This window comes from Rhinolophus sinicus, linkage group LG03 (assembly GCF_036562045.2).
Source record: "Rhinolophus sinicus isolate RSC01 linkage group LG03, ASM3656204v1, whole genome shotgun sequence".
Taxonomy (NCBI): domain Eukaryota; kingdom Metazoa; phylum Chordata; class Mammalia; order Chiroptera; family Rhinolophidae; genus Rhinolophus; species Rhinolophus sinicus.
Window position 1 is genome coordinate 165,970,895 of NC_133753.1, and position 8,654 is coordinate 165,979,548.

At 43.7% G+C, this 8,654-nt stretch overlaps 1 pseudogene; it reads right to left on the minus strand.

Moving 5' to 3' along the window:
* Positions 1-3,531: 3,531 nt before the first annotated feature.
* Positions 3,532-5,612, minus strand: LOC141570782 (uncharacterized; annotated as a pseudogene).
* Positions 5,613-8,654: the final 3,042 nt, after the last annotated feature.

Sequence of the window (8,654 nt, forward strand, 5' to 3'; positions counted from 1 at the left end):
CAATGTAAGCACACAGTGGCACATTTGCGTACATAATTGTCAGACCTTGTAGAGAGCCTACTGTGACCTGATGGGAGAAGCTGGGAGAAGAAATCCTCTGACCTCCCCTTGCTGCCTCCCATTGGCTGAGCCTATCAGGAAGCCAGAGGCAAGGGGCCCATTGATGCAATCCATGTGGTCAGCCTCCCTGAGCACAGAGCAGGCCAGAGTGGCTCGGGAGGACAATGGAAGAGATGCAGCAAGTGTTTGTGGTTATAAAGTTTGGGGCACAACCACACGTGCTCAAGCAGTAGTTTTCAGAACCAGCAGTAATAAATCAACAACACATTGGGGTTGTCACAAGGTAGGTTCCCCAGGAAGCAGACCCTGAGGGGGGTCATTAGCATGCAGGAGGTATATTTGGGGTCAACACCTGTGGGTCAAGACCTGTGGGCATCATCACCAGTGGGAGAGTAGGGAATGAAATCTATCTTACTGCTCCTTTTGTCAAACTGGCCCAAGAGTTTCAACCAGAGATGAGTCCAGCTTTGATTCCCAATAATGGACTATGATCCCAGCTTTGATTCCCAGTGATGGAGTGTATTTACCTTGGCCCTTTTCAGTCCACAAATAACAATCTCTGGGGTTCCCACGTCTAATAAGCTCAGAAACGTCCCCATTGACCACACTTTCTAGCACAAATGGATTAACCACTGGGGAGGAAAAATTGATTCCTGGGCAGGTGAAAGAGTCTTACATATTACAATGGTTTATGGTCCTTCAAAGGGCCAGAGCACAAAAATAGGTGTGCAGTATATCTAAGGTCGTAAAATTCCATGAAGGAACAGAGTTAGGAAAAAATTTTAAGAAAGGCACACAACGCCACTGGAAGGGTACAGTGTCACTGCTGGCCCTTTGCAGTGACCCCATAGGCATAGGCACAAGCACCATTTCCAGCCCCAGCCTCTAGCATCATCTGCAGGACCTCCTGGGTGCCTCCGTGACAAAGCTTTCCTCTGTTTTACTCCTTGAATAGGAGCATATGAGGCCATGCTGGAACACACAGCTTTGTGTGTAGCCAATGTGAAGAGGTGAAAACTGGCCAAACTTTTCACATGATCCCATTAACTTTGAACTCTTGCTTTTAGACACAAGTTGTGCCAGGCTCATCTGATACCCTCCATGACCCAAATCTGAAATAAGCCATTACCCCATAGAGCCCAGGATCTTTTTAATGGGAGAATACTATTAAGAGATTGCAGTCTGGGGGTTATGTATGCTCATTGCTTATACGCCATTTCTACAAACACGGTTGGAATATATAAACTAATTTTAGAACATTTTCATCACCCTCAAAAAAAACTTTGTACCCATTAAGAGTCACTCCCCATTCCTCCACTCTCAGTCTGGATACATTTTTATTTCAATTTTGTTTTTGTTTAGGTTTGGTGACTGTGACATGCAAGAACCCAGCCTAGTTTTAGCTCGAGTTTCTTTCTGTGCAAATTCGAGGATGACATAAAAGAGAGCACAATACATTTCATTCCTGCCAGGGCCATTTTCATTCTCCACTCTGCCCCACCCTCCAGAAGAATGTCCTGGTCACATATTGAAAGACAGCAGGAGGTAAATCTCTGAGGAGCATCTTCCCAGCTGTCCCTAGCCCTACTTTAACTAAACCACCCCTCGCTTCTCAACCACACCAGTGGGTCCCCCAGGTGCCATGTTATACACGAGACTATGCCCCCAGCCACAGTTGATTGTACCAGAGTTGGACATCCAATCCAATTGGGCCAGAACCCTTCCTTGATAATTTGGAGAATCTAAGGGGAGCAGATTGTCAGAGGGGAGAAGAGGTAAGATAGAAGGGAGGAGGATTTTGTCAGCTTTCCTGCACTTAGTCTGAGTGCATTTGTGGTGAGCAGGATTCTAACATGGTCCCTCAGAGACCCACCCAGGCATACACCTATATAACACCCTCCTCCTTCCATGCAGAAGGACATGTGAATATGAGGTGTCACTCCCATAATCTATTATGCTACATGACAAAAGGGATTGTACAGATGTAATTAAGGCCCAACAGCAGTCTATTTTGAGCTAAAATGGATATTATCTTTGCTAGGACTCACTTAATTAGGTGAAAAGCCTTAAAAGCAGCAGAGAGATTCTGCTGTCAGCTCAGGAAAAAACAGCAAACAGCACCTTACAAACTGCCCATAGAGAGGGGTGGCCTCTAAGAGCTGAGCCCTCAGTCCTGTCACCTCAAGGAGTTGAATTCTGCCAACAAGCACATGAGCTTGGAAGAAGTCCCCGAGCTCCAAAGGAGAACCACAACCCTGGCTGACATGTTGATTCCAGCCTGTGAGACCCAGCTTACCTGACCCAGATTTCTGACCCATAGAAACTGTGAGAGTATAAATCTGTGTTATTCAAGCCATAAGTCTGTGGCAGTATGGTACACAGCTATATATAACTAGTACGCCATTCCAAAGGCCTCACTGCGCTGCTGGGTTCAAAAAGCACACAGCCTGGCAGGCTTTCATAAATTCCTCACTTCTTCCTTGAGCTAGTTACCAATAGTTTATTTCTTTCAACCAGAGTCCTGGTAGACTTTTAGTTCCCTTACTTAGTCAGAGTTCTCCAGAGAAACAGAACCAGTAGGACATTCTCTCTCTCTCTCTCTCTCTCTCTCTCTCTCTCTCTCTCTCTGTAATATGTACATATATTTGTACAAATACATATCTCTATGTAAAAGGAGGTCTGTTAGGAGGAATTGGCTCACAGGATTATGAAGGCCCATAGTCTGCTGTCTGCAACTGGAGACCCAGGAAAGCCAGTGATGTAATTCAGTCCAAGTCCAAAGGCCTGAGAACCAGGGAAGCTTGATGGTGTAAATCCCAGTCTGAGGGCAAAAGAAGATGAGATGGGATGTCCCAGCTTAAGCAGTAAGGCAGGGAAGAAAGGGGCAAATTCCTCCTTCCTCTGCCTTTTGTTCTGTACAGGCCCCAAAGGATTAGATGATGCCCACCCACCTGGGGAAGGCATCTATTCTGCTGATTCAAATGCTAATCTCATCCAGAAACACTTTCATAGGTACACCCAGACATAATATTTAATCCGGGCACCCTATAGCCATTAAGTTGACGAGTAAAGTTAACAATCACAAATCCACCCCTTTTCCACCCAACTTGGCACCCATATGTATCTCCTTAAACCATCCTTAATCTCCAAATAAAGACAATAATAAGGTCATAATTCCACCTAACATGATACAACTTTCCTGTGTACCACCAAAAATGCACTAAACCCTTCCCCAGAAGAGGAGGTAAAGTCCTTGAATAATGCTTACTCTTCTCCTTGATATCCCATAACTTAAATACTGTATGATGCAAAATTAACAATACTTAAATATTATTATTTAACATCAATGCATATTTTGTTACATGATAAGGGAATACGAGAAGAAAACAAAAAAACATATTAATACACATACATATACACAAACGTATTCATAGCCAAATAAGGAGGAAATACTTATGACAATTACAGTCCTCATTTTCGGTATTTATAACTACCTTCTTTTACTATCCATTTCGGTATTCCCTTTGCTGTCAGCAAGCACTTCAGCTGGTCATGATTCTTTACCTGGCATCGTGACCCAAACCTTTATTCCTTAAGGGTCTGGGCCATTAGTAGTTCTTTCTGGATTGGGTTATAGTTTTCCATTGACCTTAATCGCAAGGCATGGAAATATTAAAAGACGCTGTAAAGGATCTCCTGTATTCCAGACTTATTCTTTCTTACCTCCATTTTGGGGCAATAGTCCAGTTTCCCTTTAATAGTCAGGATCAAGCACTCAGTCAACATCATGACTCTCTTCTTTGCTTGTTGATTCAGTGTTGATTCAGAGAGGAGCCCAAAGTGGCCTAGTGGCAGTCTTAACTTCCAGTTCAATGTAAATATTATGTCTCCTGATGAAAACATTCCTAACTCTGGAACTAAGACCTCTAGGCCAGGACAGCATAAGATGATGGGAACCGGAAACAAACACTTTGCTAGTGGGTCACTAAGGGTACTAGTGAGTGGTGCCTCTCCCATTTTCACCCCATTGATCCCTGGACCTGTAAGTCTTGGCTATCAGTGAAACAGCACTATATATTGGACACTGATTCAGAGCATAAGCGGCCTTCCAGAGAACTTTGCCCTAGACTTGCAAAGTATTCTCACCGAGCTGACACTGTAACTGAATCTTCAAAAGGCCATTTCACCGTTCTATCAAGACAGGTGCTTCAGCATGGTAGGGAGCATGGTAAGACCAGTGAATTTCATGAGTGTGGTGTCACCGCAGCACTTCTGCTGTGAAGTAGGTTCCTCAATCAGAAGCAATGTTGTGTTGAATACTATAATGGTGGATAAGGCATTCTATGAGTCCATGGATGGTAGTTGTGGCATTGCATACAAGGAAGGTAAATCTGGATTCAAGTAAGTGTCTACTCCAGTAAGAACAAAATGCTGCCCCTTCCATTATGGAAGCAGTCCAGCATAATCAACCTGCCAGCACAGAGCTGCTTGATCACCCTGAGGAATGATGCCCCATCCGGGGTGCAGTCTTGGTCTCTGCTGCCAGCAGACTGAGCATTCAGTGGTAGCCATAGCCAGGTCCGCCTTGGTGAGTAGAAATCCGTGTTGCTGACCCCATGCATAATGTCCAACTCTGCCACCAGGGCCACTTTGTCACAAGTCCACTGGGTGAAGACAGGGGTGGCTAGAGTGAGAGGCTGACTGGTACCCACAGAATGGGTCATCCTATCCACTTGCTTATTAAAGTCTTCCTCTGCTGAGGTCACCCCTTGTGAGCATTCACATGGGACACAAATATTTTCATGTGTTTTGCCCATTCAGAGAAGTCTATCCACATACCTCTGCCCACATTTCTTTCTCATTAATTTTCCAGTCGTGTTTCTTCCAAGTCCCTGACCATCCAGTCAAACCACTGGCCACAGCCCATGAATAAGTACGTAATCGCACATCTGGCTATTTCTCCTGCCAAGTAAAGCGAACAACCAGGTGCAGGGTTATCCCAGAGAGGGGCTGTAGTGCTACAGATGCCCACTTTGGGATGGTGTCTGCATGTTATGCAGAACCACCTAGCTTTCTCTTCCTCTGCCAATGATGGCAGGGAGGCCACAGGTGCAGGCTGGGAGAGAGAAGTCAGGGTAGCAGGAGGAAGACCACAGGCATTCGGGCCACTTATGTAACTTACTTGTGCCTTCAGGACCTACGTGGACCTGATCTCGTAGATACCATTTCCATTCCATGAAGGAATGTTGCTGTGCGGGCCCAACTTTGTGATGTGGTGGGTTAGATAACACCCAGTTCATGATGGGCAGTTCAGATTGCATGGTGACTTGGTAGCCTATGGTTAAGCTTTCAGTCTCTACAAAAGCCCGGTAGCAGGCCGAGGGCTGTTTCTCAAAAGGAGAGTTATCTGCAGGTGACAGCAGGGCTTTGCTTCCAAATCCTGAAGGTCTGTGCTGTGATTCATTTGTAGGGATCCTCCAAAGTCTCCAAAAAGCACCTCTGTCTGCCACCGATACTTCAAGCACCACCTGGTTAAATTTACAATAATCCATTGTCGTTCTCCAAGAACCATCTGTCTTTTGCACAAGCCAGATTGGAGAGCTGAATAAGGAACTTGTGGAAATCACCACTTCTGCATGTGTCATATCCTTGATGGTGACACTGGTCTCTCTAATCCCGCCATGAATGTGGTATTGCTTTCCCTTTACATATTTCTATCAATAATCATGTTTAATTTACCTCCCCTCTCCTTTGCATGATGGATGACGTAAACCTGACTAGAATGGGCAAAAAAAGTCATGGAAAAATTCTAAGAGGGAGACGTGGGGCCAGGAGCAGAAGAACAGACTATGATTGAAGCGATTAAATATAAAGTCAAAGTAGAAGATGAGTATCTCAAAGTAGTACATTTGAACAAAAGCATGCTTTCTTCTGAGGTCACAAAATGGAAAAATATATAGATTTTTCAAAATATGTTTCATCATGCCTTTTGGCACCAAAGTGGATGAAATAGTGAACATATTTCTCTATTTGATGGCCTCCAACCTTCAAATTTTATCCAGCTTTACCAGGACAATATGTTTTGGAGCAAATTCCCAACCCTTTATCTTCTTCACCATAGTAGTGGGTTCCAGGGGCCATTTTGTAAAACATGAACCCACCCTCCTAGGCCAGAACCTTTCCCTGGTAATTTGGGGAGCAGATACACACGGATTCTCCCACAATAAACTTTCTACACAGATGCTCATGACAAGAGAACTTTTGATTTCTTGGTGACTGAAGCAGCCATGGAAATGCACCACTTAAATCTCCCTTCGAGAGAGGAAAGGAGTTGGGAAGTGAACGAATGAAGTTAGCTGATGGCTTTTAGCACCTTCAGACTCTGCCTCAGCTTTTGAGCTGAGGCCACGCTTGTTCCAGGCAACCCCCAGCTACTAACTAAGTGCCACAGGGGTACCAGAGCCTGGACATGTCTGCCAGCGTGGAACACCTCTAACAGATCATCGTGGCCCTGGAGCTCCCGTCATATCTGCATGGTGCTCTGAGGCTCTCCCTGCCGAATCCCACTTCCTCCCAACTTTCCTGTAACAGGTGTCAGATCTGCATCATGGCGTGAAAGCTTTTCCTGTCCAATCTAGCCCCCTCTTGCTTTCCTCTCTCACAGGCATTCATGGAAACAAAACTCATATGCTTCTAGCTCCATCTCAATGTCTCCTTCACAGAAAACCCAACTAATTCAGTGGCCATACTTGGCCACATATAAGGATTGAAGAGAAGAGGAAACCAATCATACATAGATAAGAAGAGAGCAGATGAGAGGGCACATGATTAGTTTTCCAGTATCTATTTCCAGTTCCTTCCAGAGATCTGACTGCTTTTATGTACATGAGTTCCATGGAACACTATTAAAATTTTTCTTATCTTTTCAGGAGTTAACTTAGGCTTTTACTCTTTTGTCACAAGGATAAGTAATTAATATATTTTCGACAACCTCTTCAAAAAAGAGAGGCGAGTTAAGGCCACAAAACCACCATGCTAATTATACCCCTTCCATATCTCTACCAATACTCACCCCAACCCACCAACCATCCACACCACTAAGTCTGAATGAATGCAAAGTCACCAAGAAAATTCCCTTAAGGGGCAAGAAGGGACAGGGAGAGGAAGCTCATTAATGCTAATTGAGATAATCCTCTTTTACTGTGGAGGAAAGTGGCATTTTCAGCTAAGTTAACAAAAAAAGAACCAAAATGTAAAGGTATAACTTTGAAGCAATTAAAAATTTCTTAAAATAAAATAAAATATTTAAAAATAAGCTATTTTAAGAAATGTGCTTCACTGACTCTGTAAGTAGCAGAGGGATAAAATACAGAATATATTTTTATGTTTGGTGGCTTCTCACATTCAAATGTATTTTAGCAGCATGCATTAATTGAACACCTACTACATGCCACATCTGGAAAAAGCATTGGTTATACAAAGATGAAAGACTCGTCTCTTAAAAGCTCAGATAATTGCAGGAGACAAGCAATGAAAAAGATGACTAGACATAAACACTAGAATGAAATTTCCTTTACTTGGGTTGTATCACTTTTTAATAAAGGCAGTAGCCAGGGACAAGAGAAGTTTTCCAAACAGTTACTGAAGCATTGGTGCAATAAGAAAATATACCATTTTTAAAAGAAGAACAGGAATTTTTTTTAATTAGACACATTTTGCAATGAGGAAGAGCAATAACATACTAAATGTAACTACCAAGCTTTATCAAAAGAAAAATGAAAAACACCCAGCACTAATGTTGACAGGAAATTACCCTGAACCATGTCTGCTAAGAGCACCAGTGCCAAGCCTGGCCCGTCCAAGTTCCTCCTGAGTTCACACGGGCTGCACCACAGGTGAGGTGGTGAGATGTCTTCTAGAACATGAGCCCTCTGTGGACATCTCCATATTTGTTCTCTCCAGTTTTACAACGGGAGCCCACAACCCAGCACCATGGTCTACCTCCCCCTGCTCTGTTTGAATTCCATCTCAATTTCTTTGGATTCATTTGTCAGTCAGCCACCAGGATAACTCCCAAAGACTCCTGGCATTGACACCCTTGGTGGTACTCTGCCACATTAAGTAAAGCTGACCCATGTAACTAATAGGATATTGCAGAAATGACAATGTGTTATTTCTGAATCTAGGTTACAGGAGACATGGATGCTTCTTTCACCTTTCTCTCTTTAACTGCTCCCTCTAAGGGAATCCAGCCACCATCCCACATTGTGGGGAACTGAGGTGACCTTCCAACAACCAGCACCCTGTGAGTGAGCCATTTTGGAAGAGAATCCTCCAGCCCCAGTCAGGTCTTCAGATGACTACAGCCCTTGTGACATCTTAACTGCAGCCTCAGGAGCAAGCCCGAGACAGAACCACCCAGCTAAGCCACTACTGAATTTCTGACCCACAGAAGCTAGAATAAGTGTTTATTGTTTTAAACCACTAAGTGTTAAAATAATTGCTCCTTCTTTCCTTTATCTACCCAGCAAATATGTTGTAATAAAATTGTTTTTAGAAATTATTCTTTATACAATACTGGAAAGATCTATTCC